This window comes from Fukomys damarensis, unplaced genomic scaffold (assembly GCF_012274545.1).
Source record: "Fukomys damarensis isolate Sample0158 unplaced genomic scaffold, DMR_v1.0_HiC HiC_scaffold_24, whole genome shotgun sequence".
NCBI lineage: Eukaryota > Metazoa > Chordata > Mammalia > Rodentia > Bathyergidae > Fukomys > Fukomys damarensis.
In genome coordinates, this window is record NW_022900936.1 from 58,612,039 (window position 1) to 58,635,325 (window position 23,287).

Sequence of the window (23,287 nt, forward strand, 5' to 3'; positions counted from 1 at the left end):
TTGAGCTTTCTGACTCAATTTCAAATTCCTTTACAATAAGGACAGTGTCCTATATTTATATTTTAATTCTCCACTAGACAGGATTCTTTGTACATAGTATGTGCTTAATAATATCTTACTGGGGCCAGGGATTTAGCTCAGCGGGACTATGCCTGCCTCACAAGAACAAGGTACTGAGTTTGATCTCCGGCACCAGTAAAAAAAATTTTTATGGAATGAATGTGGCTGAGACTGGCCTACTGACCAGGCTTCAGTTTGAAGGCCCAACTTAAGCAGCTGGACTGTTTCTGAAGGGGCTGTGGCAGTTCTCAAAGAAAGAAAAGTCTGAGTATACACATAGGTAGCATGTGCCATGCTTTCATTTTAGTAATAGATTCTACCATTCCTCTCCTGAAAAAATATATGGAACATGGCTTGACAGATAGAAAATTAAGGGAAATTCAAGCAGAGGGAGATGACACTCCTGGTAGACTGGTCTGCACAGTGTTTTGATTCTCTGAATTAGCTGGGGGGAAAAAAAAAACAAACAGCCAGTACCACTACAGGGGGGAAAAAAAAGAGGAGGAAGGGTCCTGAAAATGGTGTCTTAGCAATGAAAGACAGTGAATATTTTAAAGATCACTGAATTTAATTTATTCAACCTAAATGCATAAAAGTACAGGTGGGGACATTATTTATGCAGGTATATGCAAATCACTTATAAAATAGGCAAAGCCCTTCTGCTTTTTATAAGTTGCCAAGGTGGTTCCTGATATTTTAAAAGCTATGCACCTTTAATGTAATTTCCTAAGAGTTGGAATCCCTTATAGGAATCACAGTCATTGTCAGAGCAAGTTTATTTTTTCCCTTGTCCTCTAGGACATTTACGAGGTCCTCATAACTATCACAAAAAGAGTAGTTTCCACAGACATTGGACTGGAAAAATCCCCTGGAAATTGCTGAGGAGCAAGTCACAGTGTTCAAAGCAGAGAACACAGCCTTTGAAAACATGAACCCATCTGACCTCCTGAATTTAGTACAGTGAATTCCTGAGCTCTGAAACATGGGGCCCGGCTGTGCATGCCATATTGGTGCTATAAGAGTGGCAGTAGGTTGGCTGTGGCGTGGTCTATTTCAAACTCCTTCACAGTGCCCAGTGTTGCATGTTCCCAGATGACATTTGGTTGGCAGAAGCTGGGCCTCCAAAGCTGGCAGGCTGGAATGCAGCCCACTGTGTTTTGACAAACACATAATTGACCATCTGATCACCAGCCTATGTTCTGCACTCAGGTCACTGAGGGACCTGGGCTTTCAGTAGGTCCCTACTCCCCATCTTGTTCATCTTCTCAAACCTTTCTCTAGGAAGCAATATAGAGAAGACTTAAACACACCCACACAGATTCTCCCATTTGTCTCACGAACAGGATACACAAGACATAAGCTGTTGAACATTTCCTTTAAACTGTCCTGGCAGCCCAAAGTGAACAAGAGAAAAGCACACTTATGGTGAACTCTCATTCGGAGAGAAGAGATGAATATACTTTACTATTTCAACACCCGGCTGTGCATAAGTTGCAATTCAGTTCAATGGCTTGAAAATTCTTCTCGGAAAAAGCAGCAATAGGAAAACAATAGGAAATTGGGGCATTAATTGATTTTAGGAGACATTATTAGGAAATGGTTTGATTTTCAGGTGAAAGAAAAGCAACACTTTCTTATCTGCTCCCTTTCCTCTTGCCTCATGCCTGCTTTGGGCAGGACATCCATAACCCTGGAGACCTGAAGCAGCTTGGAGTAAGGTGAGATTCTCAAGGGAAGCTTCCATGAGGATGTATTTTGGTCGAAATTTGGCCTCATACAACAAATTAACCTTTCTCCTAAAAGGCAAGGTTTATGTAGTGGACCAAGATATGCTGGAATTCTGCAAATGTTAATGCCTATGTAAACACTCCCAAATAGCCTCTCTTCTTTACTGCAGCCCTACAGAACAGCTGGGGTTCTTGGTTTTCACCTTTGACCCAGTTTCCCTATTCTTAGTCAGCAATCTCTAGCAGTAGAGTGCTCTTTTTAAAATGTAAATTTGCTTTAAATTCTTTAAAATCTCTTTGAGCCTGCAGAAGGAAGTCCAAACTCCTTTGCATGGTGTACACATTCTTCTGTGATCTTCCGCCTGCCTGCTTTCCCAGCTCCATCTCTCATGTTCCTCTTTTGATCACCTTACCATGCTTCAGCAACACAAAACCACTCAGCCCTATGGATCTGGCTGTAACTCGATGCCTCTTCACTTTATAAATGTTCTCGTGTTTACCTGATTATGAATCCTCTTTCTCTACCTCTCCTCTGTCCAGTTGGTATACTGCTATTCACTGTTTTGACTTTAAGAATCATCTTGGGCACCTCCCCACATACAGATGGGCACTCCTTTCTGATTCTTCTTCGTATATCTTGTGTATACCTACACTCTTATGACTATCACATCAGATAGTCTTTATTCACTTATTTAACTTCCCTATTATACTGTGACATCTTTTAAAAAAGGATCATGTCTTATTTATTTTGGAGTTCCCAGAATATAGCATAGTAACAAGTTTTCCACAAATGTTTGTTGACTGAAAATAAATAAAGATCTATGGGTGATAATCAATCAAAACTAAGACAAACAGTAGTATTAGCTTTTATAAGCATGGTAGGAGACTATTATCAATCTAATGAAGGTGGAAGAGCCCAGCCTAAGGCATTTTCTGATGATTATCAAAGAGGCTGGTGATTGATTGTCTGGGTGACAGTAAGACAGGGAGATGGACACTGCGATAGAAGAATGTCTTTTCTTTAACAGAGAGTATCACTAAAGCAGTAAATTATCCTAACTTACCATATGGTTTTCAATACAGAAAGGTACTGTCTGAAGGATGTGTTTGACCTGTGGAGAGGCCCAACTTATAAGAACTGGGTTTCCCAAACAGGGAGAATCTCTGCTACTTGCTTCAAGACAATATGGTACGTTATGGTGAATTCCTTTTTTTGTTTGTTTGTTTGCTTCTGTTAAAGACTAACTGAAAGGAAAACTCTTGGAAAAAATCTGGCAGCTATTCAGTTCCTATTGAACTTGGGGTCAAATCCAGATTGGGACATTGGACTAACTGAAGTGCCTAGGAGAGGTCAAAACTGCAGAATTCTGCACCTGTCCAGAGAAGTCACTTGGAGTGAGAAGCACTGGGAAGGTAATGTTTTGATCTGTTCACAAGGAACGCTTCCGGTTTTTCTGATGGGCCTCCGAGGCTCCATCCCTGAAGCCATCAGCTTTGTCCACAGGCCATTTGAGGACAGCAGGACTGTCACCTTGCCGGCATAAAAGCAACCTCAGAATGTGGAAAAATCAAAGCGAGCATGAACTATGACCCAGGGGTGGGACAAGGTCATGAGGACATGAATGGATTATCAAGTCACCATAGGCCTTTGCCCTCCTCTTATATTGGGTTAGAAAAAATTCTCTCTCTCTAGAAGCTGCTTGGCTGATGGTTGATGCAGCACAGAATTAATGTTACATTTTCCTATGAGCCAGACACAGACTTTCAATTATATCTTTTATCTCAAAGTTCTCCTCCTCGATTTTTAATAGGTGACACAGGTCTCTTATACTCTTGTGTCTGAAGCTTGCCCTCAAGCACTGACGTCATAATAGATGAGCTGTGCAGGCAGGAGTGCATGGTGCTGACTCATTCCGGTGATGTGAGGATTAATGCCTTGTCTAACACAGAGCTATTATGTGAACTGTTTTTACACAGAAGAATTGTAGCAGAAAATGATTTGCCAGTCAGAGGACTAGAAATATGCAGTGCTAGGTAACTGAGGAAAAGGACGTAAATAAATAAAGTGGTAACAATAAGTATGCACACTGCCATCTTCCAAAGCCTTAACAGATCTACTCTATCAACACCAAGAACAGGGAGTAACGAGATGTGTCAGGGGCAAGTAGGACCCACCTCTGCTGCATGAATGCATCACAGATAGCAGCAGCCTTTCTCTGTCAAATAAATGCCAAACTAGACTATAGCTTCAAAATCCTTTGGAAGTCTCAGGTCCCCTAAATATATTTGCTACTAGCTCATAGGAATATTAGCGGAAGCCACACATAAGGAAGAAAGCCATGCTGACCTCCTTTTTGTACAGATGATTACAACACACAAAATACTGTGGAGTAAAGAGTCAGTGAAATAAGATACACTTTTTAAGGGACAATATGAATCACAGGGTAAGATGTAGCAAGAAGGATGCTGATGATTATCTATCACATCAGGTGATTGTCACTCACTGTAGAATTTCTTGGGCAGTGCCTTTTGTGGTGGCTGATTTTTTTGGTTTTGCTGCCCCAAAACCTCTTTCAAGAAACTCAAAGTAAGTATTCAAACCCAAACCCTCGCAGTTCAGCCTGGTTTGGTTCTAGTAATAACAACAACAATCAGAAAAGATTTTTCACTTGAAATCAAATTTTTTTTCCCAATAACTTCTCATCTTTTTTCTAAAATACAATGGTACCTTTTATATGCCTATTGGCACATATGAATCCTAGATTTCTTTTATTCCCCCCAAACTTTAAAATTTTTGCACAAAAAATTAGCCTATTTAATTTGCAGTCTTATACTCCTTAGTAAAAAGACACCTCTGATCTAGAAGTTAAATTAAAAACTGTTAGGCCTACAGATAGGTGAGAAACTGAAGAATAAATAATTGTGCACTAGTAGCCCAACTCACGGCTGATATCTGATAGAAAAATGTAAGCTGCAGTTAAGAAGAGCAGTGATTTTTGAAAACAGCAGTGTGGCCAAGTAAAAGGCAGTCTATATAAGAACAATAGCTTGGGCCACTGGTCTTTTCAGCTCCCACCTGGATGGTAACATACCACCACTACCAACAGCCTCAACTCCAAACATGAAAGAAGCTAGTGCATACTAAACAAATGCCAGAGATCAAGTCAACTACAAAACATGTCAATAAAGACCAACATTGCCCAAATCTGACACAATTTTTTAAAAGGTGAATAAACCACTCTTACTTACATAAATAGAAGGAGCAGGCAACAAACTGATGGTCAAGGAACTGAAAAACAAAGAAAAAAACCAAGGAATTAAACACAAAACTAATGATACAGTGGGGACAAGAAAAACAAGTCTAAGCATCAATGGGACTGTTTTTTTTTTCCTCAAAGGATCCCATTTTGTCACTTGTAGCTCAAAATAAAAGAGATCCAGCCTCACAGAAAATTTCCAAAGCTGTGACCCTTGCTATGACAACTGACCAAGTACTTCTCAGCACAAGGAATGCCAAGATCTTTCACAGTCAATTTGCTTCTGATCTGTGTCAGAATGTATCTGTTCTAGAACCTGATGTTCAATACAATAGCCCAGTCCATTACTTTTTAAAATTAAAATTCTCTAAAATTTAATAGAAAAATATCTAAACATTTAGTTAATTCAGTCACACTAACCACATTCCAAGGGCTCAAAACCAACGTAGTTAGTGGCTGCCTCACTGAAGAGCACAGAGACAGAACATTTCTGTCACTGCAAAAAGTTCTAATGGGGAGTACTAACTAAAATAGGTAAAAAGCTGTGCTTACACAGAACCTCACCAATTTCAGCACATTTTGACAAAGATGAGTTGAATTCTGATAAAAAATCTGGTAATGGTAAATCCCTCACAGATCCTCTAGACAATTTGGCATGTCCACAGGTTGCTGACCTTCAGTAACACTGAGAACTTGGCTAAGTCAGCCTTGGTGTCCTGGCTTCCCACTCTGATCCTGCCTCCTCCACCTATCTCACCAGCTTAGTAGGAAGTAATAAGACAAAGTGATTTTAAGCTACAGTGTCTGTGCCTGCAAATGTATCTGTAATGATAAAAATTATAGGCATAGTAGGAGTTGACCTTAATATTTCCCCAATCTATATTTAAAATCTAAAAATTCTCCTTCAGAATCTTTAAATCACATGCTAAAGAACTTGCATATGACTGGTCTGTCCACCATTATTTTGATGGACTCATATTGAAGAAAACAAATAGGGTACAGAAAATCTATTAGAAATTAATAAACCAAATAATTGTGCTGAGAAAAATAAAACAAGTCATTCCATTTAGACCACACTATATACATATATATATACATATCAAGGACTTCACACATACTTATTGAATTCTTGTCTGTCTGATAGGATGAATTTTAACCACTCACAGAAGGCATCCAGAGATATGCAAAACAAACTTCATTAAAGGAGGTCAAGTAGAAAGACCTGATAAAATAACTTTGTACTGAAAAAGGCTGACACAGAAAACTAACAGTTATAGAGACTTCATTTCCATCATGTTTTCTGGATGAAGTCACCACTGTAGAAATTTCCAAAGAACTGGCTTCCTGTGCATGGTCAGTGTGAAACCTGCCCATATGTATGCAGGTAAGAAGCAGGTGTGCCCTACTGGGATGTGAAGAGTTAAGAAAATCTGCAGCCTGGATCACAATACAGGCTAATGCAAGAGAGGTTAGGGGTCTCCCACGCTTTCGAATTGTTTCACAAAATTGATGAGTTTAATGAAAGTTTAAGCAAGATAATAAGATTATGTATGATTTATTGAAAGTTCATTCAAATTTGAAATACAAAATAAAAACTAGTATTGAAAGACTTGAAGGCTCTAAATTTTTTCTTTTCTACAAGGCAAGATACTCAACTGTTGAGTTTACATTTTCTTACTTTTTCCCTCTTTCCTTCTCTACCTTTTTCTTTCTTTCTGCTCTCTAACCCCCTCCCCACCACTCTTTTGGTTGCTTTCTTAATCTTTCAGGAGAAGACAAAAAATATGGCTAGCAGTTTTCTATAAAATATGTTGTTAACACTTTTTTTGTGGCATGTTATAAATCCAATGACTTTCAATAATATATTATGCTCTTTTAACTATACTTAGTGTTTATATTCATATGTCTAAACATGTAACTTTATTTTCTAAAATTCAATGAGCATTTTATTCATGAAATTAGTCAAAATTAATTTTGATGTGATCAAAAGAGATGGATGTAAATTGTACCTAGATTGACTAATACAACAAAGGTCTGGAATGAAAAGTGATCCTTCCTGATTTCAAATGACACAGAGGCTGTCAATGACAGGAATCCAAGATGAAGAGAAAAATCACAGTATATGTCAGTCTAACATAATTCAAAACCAAGTTAAACTGAAGATTTTGTTGAATGTAATTGTACTTATATATTAATGCAAACCAATAATACTGATCCCAAATTTAATACTAAGGCTAAAACTTAATCTCACAGACTTACACAATTCATAAATGTTCATTAACATCAGAGAACTCCTACTTATTGATTGCATTACAAGATGCCTTTAAATTTTGAAGATGTGTATTAATCTGCAGAGATTTACTTTTGTTCAGTCCAAATGGTTATGTTATAGATATACATCCTTTCCACTTTAGTGATATTCACCTGATATGTCTGCAAATTATTTATATCTAAAATTCAAAGAGCTGTCCATAAAACATTTGCATTAAGCATGCTAGGATCAACAAACAGATATGGTAAGAAGCAGAGAATATAAAACTTTATAGCCCAAATAATTCAGGGCATTAAAATACAGTGGAAGGGGTGACTTAGAGTCTAAGCTTTATGATTTCCAAGTAGAAATTTTTATAAAATATTAATATCCAAGGAACTGAAAGTATTATTAATTGAAATTTTAAAGATTAGTTAGTTCTAATTTCAATCTACATAATATTTGCAGGAGTTTCCGACATTTGGAGGTGATACAGATTCCTGTGCAAACTCCTCCAGGAAAAACTCAAAAACACCAAGTTTCAAGGAGCTCCCAGACCCCATGAAGGTTCACTTATGAATTTCAGGTTACTTATCCCGGCCTTGAGGGAGAGGAAAGAAAACCCTTGTTAAATCTCACTGCTCATTGCTTCTAGGAAGTTCTAACAAACACAACAGGCTGAACCCCAAAGTAAGGAAGACACATAGAAATAGAGCTCTAAGTGGGTGAGCATGTCAGAGATACATGGGCTTCTTTAATGCTTCCCAGGCACCTGTTTTCATAGCCTTTTATAATTTGCTTTTTAAATCGCCCATAGGTACAAACCTATACCATGGTGGAGAAGCATGGAACAGAGAAATTATAATGATAAAAAAAGTTACTAAAGTTTACTGAGTACCTTCTGTGGTTTCAGGCAGTTTGGTAAGTAAAATTCTTCAGTTCGACTGTTTATACCTGGGGTATGGAGAGTGTAACACTGCATGCACAAAGCTTCAGAATACTAAGACATGCCTGACTTCCTGGAGGATCAGTTTTCTTTGTGGGCAACTTAAATTCTTATTTGTAATGCATTCTTCTATGCAACAACTGTCTCTTGGATGTTACAGGAGAAGGAGAATAGATTCTGTCTTGTCCTTACAGAACTTCCAATTTGGTGAAACAGAAGAATACACTGTAGAAAGCAAAATTTGCATGTATTTTCAGGGTGACACATGAGGCCTCACTGAAAAGTCCACTGTGTCTGGCTATGTCTGAGCAGGCACTAGGATCACTATCTTGAGGATCACCCAAGTGGAAGAGTTTGAGAAGCATTGGTACACTATATCATCCTATCCTCACTAAGAAAATACTGATGCTTCCAATTTATTGGGGGAGGGAGGAGATTTGAGAAATCCAAATCACACAGCTGCTAGCATGTAAGTCTGTATTACTCCAAAGTCTACATGTTTTTTTTCTTTTAACCACTAAATTATACTACCTCTAGGTGTTTCCCACTTTATGCTTCCCCTTAAAATCTGGGCTCATTCAGGATTATGCAGGCTGGTTTAAGCTTTTCTTTGGAAGGAGATAGGTTTGGCTTGATTGCATTCTAAATATTTCACAGTGGTAAGGAAAGCTATTATTATACCCATTTTATGGTGAGGACGCTGAGCTGCTTGCCAACTGAGGTATCTGGCTGGGTTAAAAACGGAATCTGGGTTGTCAGTCTCTCCTCTTAACTAACTCCAAGCCGAGGCAAAGTTACTGGCCAAGGGCTTTTCTACACATGGGACTTACTGCATAACAGACAAACTTCACATAGAGAAAACAACAATAGCTGAATTTTTTAAAATAAGTAATCATAATTCACAAAATTGGTTACTCTAAGCACTATGAGAAGAAAAGGGAGCGCTTATTCACCACAAATGAGTCAGAAAATTAGAATGTGTCACAGAACTGATGACAGAGCTGAGCGATTTAGATGAATTGAAGTTCAACACTTACCTAGTTTAAAACTGTTTTGATAAAAGGTGGGCCAACAGGACCTGCTTTAATCTTTCCAATCTTTTTTCTTCAACTACTCTCTTTAGAAGACAGGTGAGTTTATATTTTTGTTTTCTACAGGTGGAGATAATGTTTTAATATCTCCTTATTATTGCACAAGTATTGTATTGAATTCTTCTGTGGAAATTATGCTGAATAGTAGGAAGAAAATTTTTACTGATTTTCCTAATACATTTCCAACTTCCAGTATTTTCAAAGGCTAAGGCATTACTGGATTTTTAGATTCATATGCCTCAGTGTAGGTGCCAGATATATAGATTCTTGTCAGCTGATATTTTATCTTCACTCTGGATATACGAGTTCCTTTATCTCACATATTCAAGAAATTTTGTGCTAGATTTAATGACATTTCATGCCTCCTGGTTTGGGGAATTTTTAATTCTCATTTTCTATCACCACAAGTTTACAAGTTAAAGTCAGACAGAAAGCTTATTCAAATGTGCATACAGAACATTCACAATCTCCCACTAGTTCTTTTAGCATCTCTTATGGATGAGTTTCTTCAGGTATTTTCATTTCTTTTAGTCAGTCATAAAAGTTCATGTGTGCCAAAAATGGACATTCATACTTTAAGGTCTGCTTTTCAAGATCATCCTATTTTGGATTCATTTTCAGAAGAGTGATAAAGGAATCATAAAGATGCTATGATTGGGACCCTGAAAGATGTCTACTTTCAATAATTTAGATGATGAATAAGATAATGGTTAATAGAAGGAGAAGATTTTAAAACGGAAGCTCAGCAATTAGGCCTGGAACTCTTTCTGAGCCTCAGACACTGTGAGGATACAATGTTAACACTCCACTCCATCCTACACAAGTCTTCCTACCCTTCCTGATTCTTACAGGTTACAGGAGTCTGAGAAACTAGAAAGCTTCAGCGCTGGGAGGGGTGGTTGGGCCTTACATCTGTTTACATTTAGCATGGTTTTATAGCTCCTAAAATAGACCCAAACCTTTAGCATTACGATTTTTAGCAAGACTTTAAAATCTGATTCCAAATAACTCTTCTCTCCCTATCTCAAATTCCTGAGGTTGAAGCTTTATAGATTTCAAAAGGATTGATGTATTAGGATCTTTGACTGCACTGTAAATTGGTACTGTTTAGGGGAATCTGAGCATCTGACTGATGCTATCATGTGGTCCAATCAGAGGCACGTGGTTGTAATTCTGCTCAGAGACTACCATTAATGTCATTTGGTACAAAGAGATTATGCCTATTACGGGGCAAGCTTATCCCAAGTCTCCTTGGTGTATAAACACAGAAAGGAACATATTAGCAGCACAGAGGGCTTTGGAATAAATACGAGCACAGCAGGAAGGAGAAAGAAACATCCAGATCCGTGTGAACAGAAGGGTCTCTTTACTCAAATGGATCCCTCAGATGGTCTAAAAACAATACAACAAGCAAAATTACAGCACTAAAGTTTTATCAAAATGCATAAATTAAGGAGGTACTTGTACCTAATGATGTGTAGCTGTTAAATCACGAGAACAGCATGGGCAAAGTCTGTGTTTTAAAGACTTGGAAAGAGAGCTCTGTAATATAGATTGGAAAAAGTTACTTTCGGTCTGTCACTACCTACTAGCTATTTAAGACACCCAAAGCTTTTCATAATCTGGCTCCAACCCATCTCTCCAGGTTTGTTTGTTATTTATTTATTTTTTTTTTTGGTACTGGGGATTGAACTCGGGTCCTTGTGCTTGCAAGGCAGGCCACCGAACCACTGAGCTAAATCCCCAGTCCATCTCCAGGTTTTAGAATTGTTTCATTTCTTTATATACTATGACAGCCCATTTCCTCCTCCCTGAGCATGCGAGAACATCTATGTCTCTGAGCCTTTGCTAACCGTTCACACTTAAATCTGAAAGCCTAGCACAGAGTGTTAAACACAGCACGACACTCCAATGTTTGTTGAATAAATGCCGTCCATCTATTTTGGGAGACAAAGATGATAGAACAAAAAGTTGTTAAATCAGTAAATAAATAGCACCAGAGACAGGTCAAGGAAAAGTTAATTTTAGTGCATTTTAGGAGTGGGGGCAAGATGAGCTTAAAGATTAGGAAAACTGATGCTCTTTAGTCATGGCTCTAGCCAATGCTATGAGTCAGTTACTTTTTTGGGAACAAGTTTAAACCTCAAGGTTAAATGAACACAAATGCTCTGTCCATCAGGATATAATGAACAAGTTGTGGCTATTTCCACATCAGCACGGTGAAGTGAAAATATGCAGTGCTTTTCTCAGAGGTGTCATATATGACAGAAGTTTTTAAATAGTCCCCTTTGCCATTTAAGTATAGAAAGAGTTATAAGAACAAAAGTACATTTTTAATGGCATAATTTAGCTTAGAAAAAAAAGAGCTAAAGTGTATTCTTCATAGTTTTCTGACTATAGGAAGAGTCTTTACAAAGAGGACAATGATCAGCATTCTTGTCCTAAGGCAAAATGATATTCAACTGTCCAGTGAAGAATTTAAGACTTTAAGAGGAACATCATAAATATGAAAGTGGTAAATAATCAAATAGATTGCTAAGAGCAGTTAGAAATTTTCTTTCTTCATAGCTCTTTAAAGATAGGAAAGATCTTTATCTATTTAGTACGGAATAAATGCAGTTCTGTCTCCAGTCAGGAGGATGAATTCAACAACCTCTCTAGTCTTGATTTGCTCCATATGATTCTACAAAGTCCTATAACATGTTGACCATAAAAATTATACAGAGTCACAGGTTAGTAAAATACACTGTAAAATTACAAAAGGATTAGACAACACAGATAATTAGTTATTAAATTAAAAAAAACTGTATATAGTACTTTTCTATCATTTCAGTTTGCCAAGTGCATATGACACAAATAGATTGAAGAAAAGTGTACATGAATCTGTTATAGTTTTGGCATAATGATTAGCTAGAGAAAAACATTTTAACAATTTATTAGTTTATGTCTAAGTAATTTAGCTGAATATTTCATAAAGCTGGTACTGACTATGCATATAAACTCAATTTCCAATTAAAGAAAAAGTTCAGAATATAAGAACTCACTTTTGTTAATGCCAGGACTATCTTCAAAGACATCAAGAGAACCACAGAACAACTCCTTTAAATGACCAACAGGGGCCCCATATGATTAAGAATGAAAGTCCAATAACAGACTCCGGGAGAAGCTCTAGACGGGTAGTAAGTTACTGGCTTTCCTGTCTATTTACCTTGCAGCTTTGGAGCTCAGTAGAAGTGTCCATTACATACAGCACTCAGGGTCAGATGAACAGTTTCAATGACCTTGTCTGAACCAAATTCATTTAAAGCAGTTTGCCACATTTCTTAAATAGAAAATGAGCCCATTCTATCTACAGCCCAGATTTGGAGTGGATCACTGAACTACTGCCCAACTCTTATAAGCAAAGTACTAACATGTACCAATCAACAGGCAGCCCATAGCAGGAAGGTCAAAATACACACACATAATAAATTGGCAGTACTTTACAGAAGAAAGCTATTTCTAAAGATGGACTTTGGCTTCTAAAACCTTTGAGCATTATTCAACCTTTGTTAGGGGGAAAAAACAACAAAACCTCAGCTCCAATGTAACTTCTAAAGATCCAGTTAAAAAAGAGATTGAGAGAGAAAAAAAATGTAGTTCTATCTTGCAACCCATTATTTTTATAAGAACACAAATGAACGACACAAACTATGCCAATTTCTCCATATCTACTTGTTACAGGAGAATGTTCCAGTCTTCACTAATGACTTCAGGTTGATTATTACTATGATCAAGAGTTGGGAGGATAGAGGTCTAAGACCTTTCAAAAGAAACATTTTGTTCAGTAGAACTACAGAAAATAAAGTCAGCATTAAGCTAACTTTGACAACCTAACTAGGATAATGGGTGGTGCATGTAGCCACTGCTTATGTTTTTCAAATGACAAGAATGAACTTAAAAGCAATGTTGTCAAGCTAACTAGCAACTTGAATTTTGAAAAGCTATTGCACAATAAGCTGATAACATGGGTTATTAGAATTCATAAAGCTTATTATTTCCCGTCTCCTTCCTTCCATCTTTTCTTAGTTCCACATCCGCATCCCTATCATCAGGCAGCTAAAGAAAAAGGAGCAAAAGTGACTGGGATTGTTTCTTTGGAGACACCCTCGGTCAGCAACCACAACCTGCTCTCAGTTTTCTAAAAATGTATTAATGTAATTGTTTCAATACTTCCTCTTAAAGGAATTTGCATTTTCTTAACTGTCACTAAAAGATCTACATTTGGGTTTATTTCACAGGTAATGAGGGAAATATTTGGTATTTGTGAGGGGGAGGGGTGGTGGTGGTGGTGTTTGTGGGTTCTATCTCAGACTCTTCAAATTCTCCAGTTGTTCATCTGCTTCTCTATTTGGGTTCAAATAAAAATATCTATACAAATATGCACACATCATAAATTTCCTTCCAAAAGTTATGAACATTTTGGGACTTTCTGTCCATATACTTTATGAAGTTTATTCTAAATAATGTCGGGGTAATTTGGGTAAAAACAAAAAACACAAATAGTTTGCACGGACACCTCATTAACATATTCATCAAAAGTGTTTTTCTCATGGTTAATGAGAAAAAAATTGGTTCCTGGCTCTTGTTAGCAAGTTCTCAATGCGATTTTTACAATGCCTTTCTGTCTTGGAAAACCTGGCTGGTGAGATTCTCTTGTAAACATCTGAATTCTTGTAGTCACCTATTATGGATCTAGGAACTGAGAATGTTTTCTGTCTGCTCTTTAACCTCCCACTTCATGAAAAAATTAGGCTGTAAACAACCTAGTGGGAATCCCTCAGGCCAAACTGTAGGTGAACTGATCTCCACAGGAAGGGAACCACAAGCAGTCTGTGAGACACAATGATGAAATCATAAAAGATTCACCTATACTTTCAGGAAGAAATTAAGTTATTTCCAAGAAAAGACCCAAAAAATAGGGCATATTAAAGGAAACTGAGAAGATATTAATTTTTAAGGGTCAAAAGAGGTAAGTTTTTAAAAAATAATCAGTTTTGCCGAGGCTTTCTTAAACCATGGATTTATTTTCAGTGTCTGACAGTGGCCTATACCAGGCACTTCAAGGGAAGACCATTTGTCTCTGACCAACGAAGCCCAAAGGACTCACTGCACAAAAGACTTCCTTTCTTGTTTCCAATCAATTTGTGCCCCAGAGTCTGAAGGTTCATGTCTTTCTTTTAATTTTGTAAGTCTGCACATGCATGGTTCCTCCTGATGATTTGGTCCTGAGGAAATGACCCACCCACAACTCCACATAGCTAATTAACCCCATACTGAGCATTTTTTCTCTCATTTCACACGTCTACTCAATGCTTTAACTGATTCAGCAGCAGCAGCATGTTCATATGATTATTCTCTCTCAGTAAGGAAAGCATGGGGTTGGGAGGAGTGGGGATATATCTGCCCTAATTCAAAACAGCAGCGTGACTCTAAAATATTATCAAATAGCAATTTATCTGAGGGTGAATAGTCAAAACTCCTTGAATGAAGCCCTTTCATGTCATCCATTCAATGTTTTGCACTGCCTATTTTAAGTATTAAATAATACATAATAAATAATGAGGTAGAAACATTTAATCTATGTTCAGAACATTTAAAAAAATCTTTTTACTGGAAAAAAAATTATAAGCGCTATATAGCCTCCTTCCCTATCCTAAACAGTTTCAAGAGAAGGACTGAAGGGAGAATGACATATCTTTTTTTTTCCATTTCAAGGAACAGACTCATGTTTTTCTGGATTTATTTTAGCCAAAGTGAATGCCTTGAAAACTCTGTGATCACTGTTTCCTAACTTTTCAAAAAAAAAAGAAAAGAGTGAACATGATGATGGTGGGTGATTTAATGGAATCAGCTTGTCAACGTGATGAAACTGAAAATGCTTTTATAGAATATGTCCACATGTTTTTTTTTTAAAAAAACCTTTAGCATAATGTATATAGTGTAGAGTGCTTTTTGTCATGGAAAGAGAAAGGAATATCATTAATTTAGACAGTATGTGTAAAGTTCTTCTAAAAACCTCTATGGATAAATCATAAAAATGTCTCTTGGCCAGACAAATGGAGCCAGGCAAGTTCTAGGTCTTATTAGAAGCTTTTGAAAAAGTCATCATTTTTTAAAGTCTGTCATCTCTGTAAATGACAAGAAAAATTCTAGGCTATTTCCCTCAGTTCTACTAGTACGTGGCTTCAGGGTTTTAAAGATTTAGATAAAAACAGACAAGAAAATGACCTCTTCTGAATGTCCCATTTTAGGAAAACTCTCATATCTCTCCCTTCTCAAAAGGACACACAGTGAATTGGCTTATTTTGTTAGGACTTGATCACAGAGTGTGTACATCTCGTGTGGACTTTCAACCTATTTCCTCTGCAAAGTGACTTAAGCACACACCATTAAGTGCTCAGGAATTCACTTAGTATAGCAACAATTAATACAAATGAAAATCTACCTAATATTTAAAATTTTTGTTTTAACCATTTTAAAGCTTATGGGGAACTGAAGACCTTTTGAAATTTCTGCAGCACACTTGCTATTACTCTTTGAGTTTCTCTTAGGTATGGCTGCCAAGTGGGACTGTCAGGTTGGTAGAACTGGTGATAAGGCACAAACGGAAAGTTCAGTGAGGCACAGGTTGCCTTTATTTACACTACCCAGAAATGTCATATTTGACACATAGCCTAAATCGAGCTGTTAAATCCATGCTTCCAACCTCCAGTTGAAACTGCCTCATCTGGTCATCCTACAATAAAATACATATCTCACTATCTTTCTGGCTTCATTCCCCCATCACTTTTATACAGGATTGGTCCCATTAACAATACAATATGGGGGTGAACAGGATTAGGAATGTGAATGGGGATTAAAAGGAATGAATTACAAAAACTAATGACTTTATGTCCTTGTTGAAAATCAACTCTTTCTTAACTGAGCCTAGTAAAGTTCCTAAACTTACCTTGAGAGTTGGTTTAGACAAAGAAGAATATGAAAAATATTTTTAAATGGAGCCATTAGTTTAACAGATATTTTTTCAGAACCTATTACTTATTACTTTGTGAAGGAGGTTCTGCTCCTTCTTTCAAGGAACTCCCAGTCGAGATTCTCCTCTTTTGAGAGCATTTGTCTTCATTTTCACTTGAGACAAATATCGTAAGTATAATAACCAGCACAAAACAACTGTTTATCTTCATTTGCTTTTTTTCTTCAGTGTTCCTCTGATAATCATTAGCCCCTCATGAACGACTTGACCTTTTATGGATTATATTATCAATTCCGCTAATTTGATACCCTAAATGTACACCCTAAGAAACCTCTTCTCCAGTCCCAGATCTTTCTTTTTGAAACTGCCATAAAATATTATAAAAGTTTGCCTAGATTTAATTTTTTGAAATGGATCCTGACAATCCGACCTAAAGCATCATTTTTCTTTTTTCTTTTGGGAACACTTAATGGGCTTCAGCCTTTAGGAAGCATATCTCAAGTTACAGGCAAATTATAAGTCACTGGTCTTCCTGATATCACTCACCATTCCCTAGGACAGAAGACTTCTGCATTCAATAGAGGACCACAGTCTTACTCAAGTAATTTCTGTCTCAGAGAGGATTTAATAAAGCCCATGTCCCTGGGCCTCATTTTCCTTTGTAAGGAAGTAGCCCCTCCATTACACATTAGTGCCTTATTTTCTGAACCTAGACACCTTAGGTTAATGTTACTGAACATGAAATAAAGAACATCAGCTTTTCTTTAGGTTGTTAAACTTGTTTTTCTTCTCACATGCATTACCAATAAAAACAGAAGAATTTAATGTATAGAGAGAGCAGCAAGTGCTCTCTCCCCATTTCTTCTCAGGTATTTTCATCTTATATAAACAGTACTGATGAAATTATAAATACCATTATTCATCTTCTATGTTAATACTCTTATTATCTTGCATAAACAGAAATGAACAAATATGTACATGACACCAATCAGTCCCTTTTTTAAAAAATGCAGTTTTCGTATTTCTAAGCACTGCAGGAAGAATTTAATGAATTCAATACATAGTTTACCTGTTTATATTTTGAATGTTAATAAAGTAAAACCAAATTGTTGCTTAAGTTCTTTCAGAGTTACATCAGCTATTAACACTCTCCATGCCAGCATGGTATAAAGTGAGGTGGAATTAATGGCAATTGGTTCAAGTCTTCTGAGTCAATGAGTAAAAGGCTTGGCAGAAAGGTGCCAGAGAGGAGTTCAACCTGCTGGGAAAGTAGGTGATATACTGTACAGGCTGCTAGGAACAAATTGCTAGGACTAGGCCACTTGAGGGCATTAGGTAAAAGGAATATCAAAACAAAACCTAAAAAGGGATCTGAAGGGAGAAGACAAAAAGGAAATCACTAATTTTTCTATATTCTTATTGGTTTCCTTTTTTTCCTCGCATGCTTCTCTTTCCAACTTCCATCAAATCATAGCCTTTCTTTCTCTACTCTTTAGGTTTTTCTTCTACCTTTTTATAATAGGAAGCATTTAGGAATAATTTAGAGGACAGTGAGACAAAAAAGGAAGAAAAAAGAATTTAGGGAAGACTTATGATAATATACCGCAACACACACAACCTATATTTGATTGATGAAGGAGAAACTGGGACTTGTGAGATTTAAAAAATTCATGGTATGTCTGGTCATATTAATCTCCAGACCAGCTGGGTTTTAGCATTGCTGGAAAGAGCTATAATAGGATCAGAAGTTGGAAAAAAACAGGGGAAAAATGGAATTCTACAAGAATTTATTTGCAAAAAAAAAGAGGGCTTCTTTAGAATTGCTTATTGAAATTCTCCCAAAGCTGTTTTTTGAACTTATATATAGAAAGCACCAAGAGAAGAAGTTTAGGAATTCTCACAGGGTTTAGGAAACTATTAAACTCTGTATTTTAAGTTCATCTTAGTCCACTCAAGCAAGTAAAGGATAACCAGAGCATGGTATCTCACAGTGAATAACATGGTTGGTTACTTTGCGAGGCTGACATATGGAGACAGGGTCCATAGGAGCAGAATTCTTCTTATGCATACTATAGAGAGACACCCAGGTACATCAGAATGCACAGGGCATGACAGATTAGCTGTTCAGGGTCCTGTGCAAAGTACCTGAAAGTATTCTGTAACCAAGCACCAATTTCTTAACCCAGTCTTTTGTGGGGAAAATTCAATACTAAGGTTATGAGAATCCTTTATTTGGACACTGGGTATGGGAAGGTTGCTGAGACCCATGACGATTTTCAAAGCCTAAAGAAAGATAGGCGGCTGAGAAGACAAAAGAGCAATAAGAAAAGAAGAGTGAAGAATAACGGAAGGGTGACAGCTCTGGAGACCATAGAAGAATAAATTAACCTTAAAATAAGAGAAATGAAAGAACACACCTTAAGGGCAACATCATTACACTTTTGAAATCTGAAGTAAAAAGAAAAACATATCTGTCTCTTGTCATACTGATTGCTACTGTCCCATGGAAGCCTCCTATTTCTTCTCCTCTTACATACACAGGTGACATTCTTTCCCTAAGGATTAGGATTCTGTGATAATGATGTTAATGATGGTTACTTCCATAGTTCGTGTCTTGAATGTCTCCCAAAGGCCCACATGTTGAAGGCTTGGCCCCAGCCCTTGGTGCTGCTGGGAAATGGTGGCTTAGTGGAAGGAAGTTAGGGATTTGGGAACATGTTTTTGAAGAAGATACTAGGACCCTGGATCCTCCTCTTTGGGTCTGTTGTTCCCAGTGATCAGGTGAATGGTCTTTCTCTTCCATACACTCTCTCCTTGATAGGTTGTTCCTCCACAGGCCCACAGCGATGGGGACAACTGGTTATGGACTGAGACCCCAAACTGTGAGTCAAAATAAACCTTTCCTCTTTAAAGCTTCTAATCTCAGGTATTTGTTACAGTGACACAAAGTGGACTGACACAGCTCCTTTTAAATTAATGGCAAACAGGAAAGAAATCTTGACCACCAGGCTGTGTTTCTTGAGTCCAGTCAATGTCCTCCAAAGTGTTCAGCCCACTTTCTGTGGTTTTCTGAGACTTGTGGCAAAACATGTGTGGTAGGGGCAGCTCCCTTATTCAGACATATTTTTGCACCAGAAAACAAGCATTCTACCTTTTTTACTATGACTTTTGGTTTTCATTTTTTCCTTTTTTCTCCAAATTACTGATCGTCAACTTCTTTCCTCAGAGTTTTTCACTTTAATGACATCATCTGTTCCATCATTTTCCTCATCTATGGTTTTCAATTGCAGTTACCTAGTTCTTGATCCCAAATGAATCTGATAATGTGTTTCTTCTTCAGCTCCAAGGCTGTTAAGCAATACTGGGGAAAAATCAAAACTGTATACAGTCTGGTGCTGCTCAGAATTATGGTTTTCAGGTTGATCTATAGTATCAGAACTACTTTCCAACTCTTTATTTTGTTCTTCATCAAATGTCTTTTTTCCAGTTTCATTCACTATCCCATTCCTTGTAACTGCCCCCCACTTCTAGCTATTAACGTGACCCCCTTTGACAGAGGAAACACAGCAGCAAAGGGCATTTCTCATCACTTCACCTCCGACAGAGCCCATCCGTAACAGTGCAGGGAACCTTCTCTCCAGCACTGATGACCTTCTCCACAGTCAATCTTACTGCATCAGTTCTTCCTTCCTTCTTTTCATATTTCCAATATTCCCACTGCCTGCTAACATGCTTTGGCTGTCCTCATACTAAGTAACAATCATAGCAACCCTCATACTAAGAAACAAACAAGAAACCTTCTACTAAGGACCTGATCTTTTCCTCCTTTGCGTTAATTTTAAGCTTCTTAAACTCTCATTTATTCCTCAACCCATTAAAATCTGGTTTCTCTGTGTTTCTAATTAAACTATTTTTTTTGTCAACTTCACACACACACAAAAATCCCCTCTTGTTCTTCTTTCTTTTTTGGCAAAAAGAAAAAAGCCTTGTTTTATTCCAATGACTGGTGTAATCACCAAGGCAATGTACCAAAAGAAGAGGGAGTGCTTTATTTCTTGGTCTCTGACTTCTTTGACAGTCCTGATGATCACTTCCTTTTTGGCCAGGAAGTGCTCCCCGTTGCTGGCAGGCTGGCATGGACTTGTGGACGTGGTCTGCCTTCAGCCTGTAGATGTGTTTCCTGAGAACCTGCTCACCTAAAGACATTCTCTTCAATAGAAGAAGGTGCGTCCTATCTTCATAGAAACTAAGTATCTTCCCAGCAGCCCATGGAGTGTGAGTCCTCATCATCTAGGAACCCTCTCCTGCCACCATGTGGGCATCAGTCTTACCCTTTAGCTCACCTGTGCTCTTGTACCTGCCCTTAGAAAGGGCCAAGGAGTTTTTCTGGCATCAAGCCTGGAAATAGACAGTCATAGGCTTCCAGGTGATCAGCCCATGTTTGATTAGCTTCCATAACTGCTAAAAGGACTGGCATTAGCAATTTCATTTTTTTCATAAGTATGATTTTTCTTTAATACAATATGTTTACAGATTTTTTTTTTTGGTTGTTGTTGTTGTTTGAGACAGGGTCTCACTATGTAGTTGAAACTGATCTGGGACTCACTATGTAGCCCAGGCTGGTCTCGAACTCATAGTGATCCTCCTGCCTCAGCCTCCCGAGTGCTGGGATTACAGGCATGAGTCACCACACCCGGCTTTTTTTTTTATGTTTACAGATTTTGTTTGTTTTACTTGATTAATTAATTTATTTTTTTGGGGGGGTACCAGGGATCCAACTCAGGATGTTGTGCTTGCGAGGTAGGTGACAGCACCACTGAGCTAAATCCGTGGCTCTGGTTTATTTTTAAAGTAAAATTTATTTTACTTTGAAGGCAAGTGTTTCTAAAGCCTAAGGGGACTCAGAACAGTAGCTGTGTGGTAAAATGGTACCAAAACCTTCTGAGCTGCTTGTCCCCAATGTCCATTCTTCTACACATTGTTTTCTTTCCTTCTTTTCAAAGTAGGGTTCACTGAGGTAAAATTTATATTCATTTTTACACTATTTTACAATTCAATTGACTTCTATATTGGCCCTCTCATGTCTTTAAAGTAAAGCTAAATCCCAATCCCCTTTGCTTCATATACAAATATTTTTGGAAATCTCTCAGCAGCCTTTTCCACATAACCCACTGGTCACATTAGGCCACTTAGCATCCAAGAAAATGTGCTGTGCAGTTAGGCTCCTTCGACTTCATGTTTCTCTACAAACACACATTTTTGCATATCATAGTAAAAGCTATTTAATACTATTATATCAATTTCCACATGGAATCATAAAACTAGATGTTATTTTGAGAAGATGAAGTTTTTCAAATAGATGTCATTTATCAAAATGTTACTACCTGAAGCTCTCTGTTATTTTAGTATTTTGGCTGAATACATACACACCCAAATTTTTTTTTCTTTTTTTGGTACCAGGGATCAAATTTAGAGCTAAATCCCCGGCCCTTCAAAATTTATGTTAAAGTTCTAGCCCCAAGTACCACGGAATATAATTATATGTGGGAATAGAGTCATTGTGGATGTGACTAATTTTGATGAGGTTGCTTTGGAGTAGTGAGCTCTCAATTTGTTGCTACCAATAGGCTGAATGTCATGTGAAGATTAAAGCGGAGACTGGAGTCATGCTTCTTTAAGTCCATGAACACTAAAGATTGCTGGCAAATCACCAGAGGCTGGGTGAGGGCCATGGAACAGATTCTCTCTCACAGGTTTCACAAGCAACCATCTTTCTGACACCTTGATTTTGGATATCCATCCTCTAGAACCATGTGACAAAAATTCTGTTGCTTACACTACCCAGTTTATGGTGCTCTGTTACGCAAGCCCTAGCAGATTTGTACAATTATTTAAAAATTCATCCTTGAGTATACTGGAATACTAAATAGTTTCTCCACTCATCAAATACTTTCTGAGTGCCTACTATGTTTTAGATACTCCTTTAATATATTGAATGAATAAAAATTCTATCACATTACTGCATTTGTGGTTCACTAATAAACACATAGTGAACACAGCATTGGTGAATGCCTATCATTCATTTATTCAACAAACATTCACTGAACACCTGCTATGAGTAGCAAAACCATTCTAGTCTAGGCACACAGAATAATATTACTGACAAATCAAGTTCTCTATCATCAAGAAGCTTAAATTCCAACAGAGCAAACACATTCAATAAAACATGAAAATAAGGTGTGAAATTTTACATGTGCTATGTTCCTCACATAATCATAAGCATTTATCCTCTAAAACTTGTAACTCTTGAAAAGTGCTTAGTGAATTAGTATTTTAAAATATTCCCAATTATTTCTCTTATATTCTTGCAGTCTCTGTATGAGCTGAAAATATCCTTAAGATTAATGAACTTAACCTCTAGAGTGTTTTATTAGTACATGCTTACAGCACATAATATTTACTTCCCTTGTGTGCAGTTGGTACACGCACATAACACATTCCTTTTTTCACCCTCTTTCCCTCCCTTTCCCCGTGCCTCCCTCCATCTCTTGCTCCATTTCCCACCTGAGAAATATCTATCTCCCTACTTCCTATTATCTATCTTTTCTTTTTCTTTTTAATTTGAGTTTTTCATATAAGGGAAAACCATGTGATATTGAAGCTTTTGGGTTTGATTTCTTTCACTTAACATTATGGTCTTGAAGTGCATCCATTTCCCTACAAACAATTTTAGTTTATCTTTTTTTTTGTTGTTGTTGTTACCAGGGATTGAACTCAGGTCCTTGCGCTTGCAAGGCAGGCCACCGAACCGCTGAGCTAAATCTCCGGCCCCTAGTTTATCTTTCCTTATGGCAGAAGAGTATTCCATTGTGTGTAACTACCACATTTTCTGAGTTAAGTATTCTTTTTTTCAAGTTTCAATAGTATTTGAGAGCAAATA

General features: G+C 37.4%; 1 protein-coding gene across 7 annotated transcripts in view; it reads right to left on the reverse strand.

Moving 5' to 3' along the window:
* The window catches only part of Zbtb20 (zinc finger and BTB domain containing 20), a 357,321-nt gene that overhangs the window by 173,121 nt on the left and 160,913 nt on the right, over positions 1 to 23,287 (reverse strand). For 3 of the 7 annotated variants that reach the window (XM_033755905.1, XM_033755904.1, XM_033755906.1), the window contains one exon: positions 5,037 to 5,076. The exons of 1 other annotated variant lie outside the window; for it this stretch is intronic. The gene's annotated coding sequence lies outside the window, so the exon portion shown is untranslated. Of the gene's footprint in view, positions 1 to 5,036; positions 5,077 to 12,376; positions 12,398 to 12,540; positions 12,692 to 23,287 lie in introns of those variants that run through there. 3 more of the 7 variants (XM_010630064.3, XM_010630067.3, XM_010630065.2) reach the window with 2 other exon arrangements.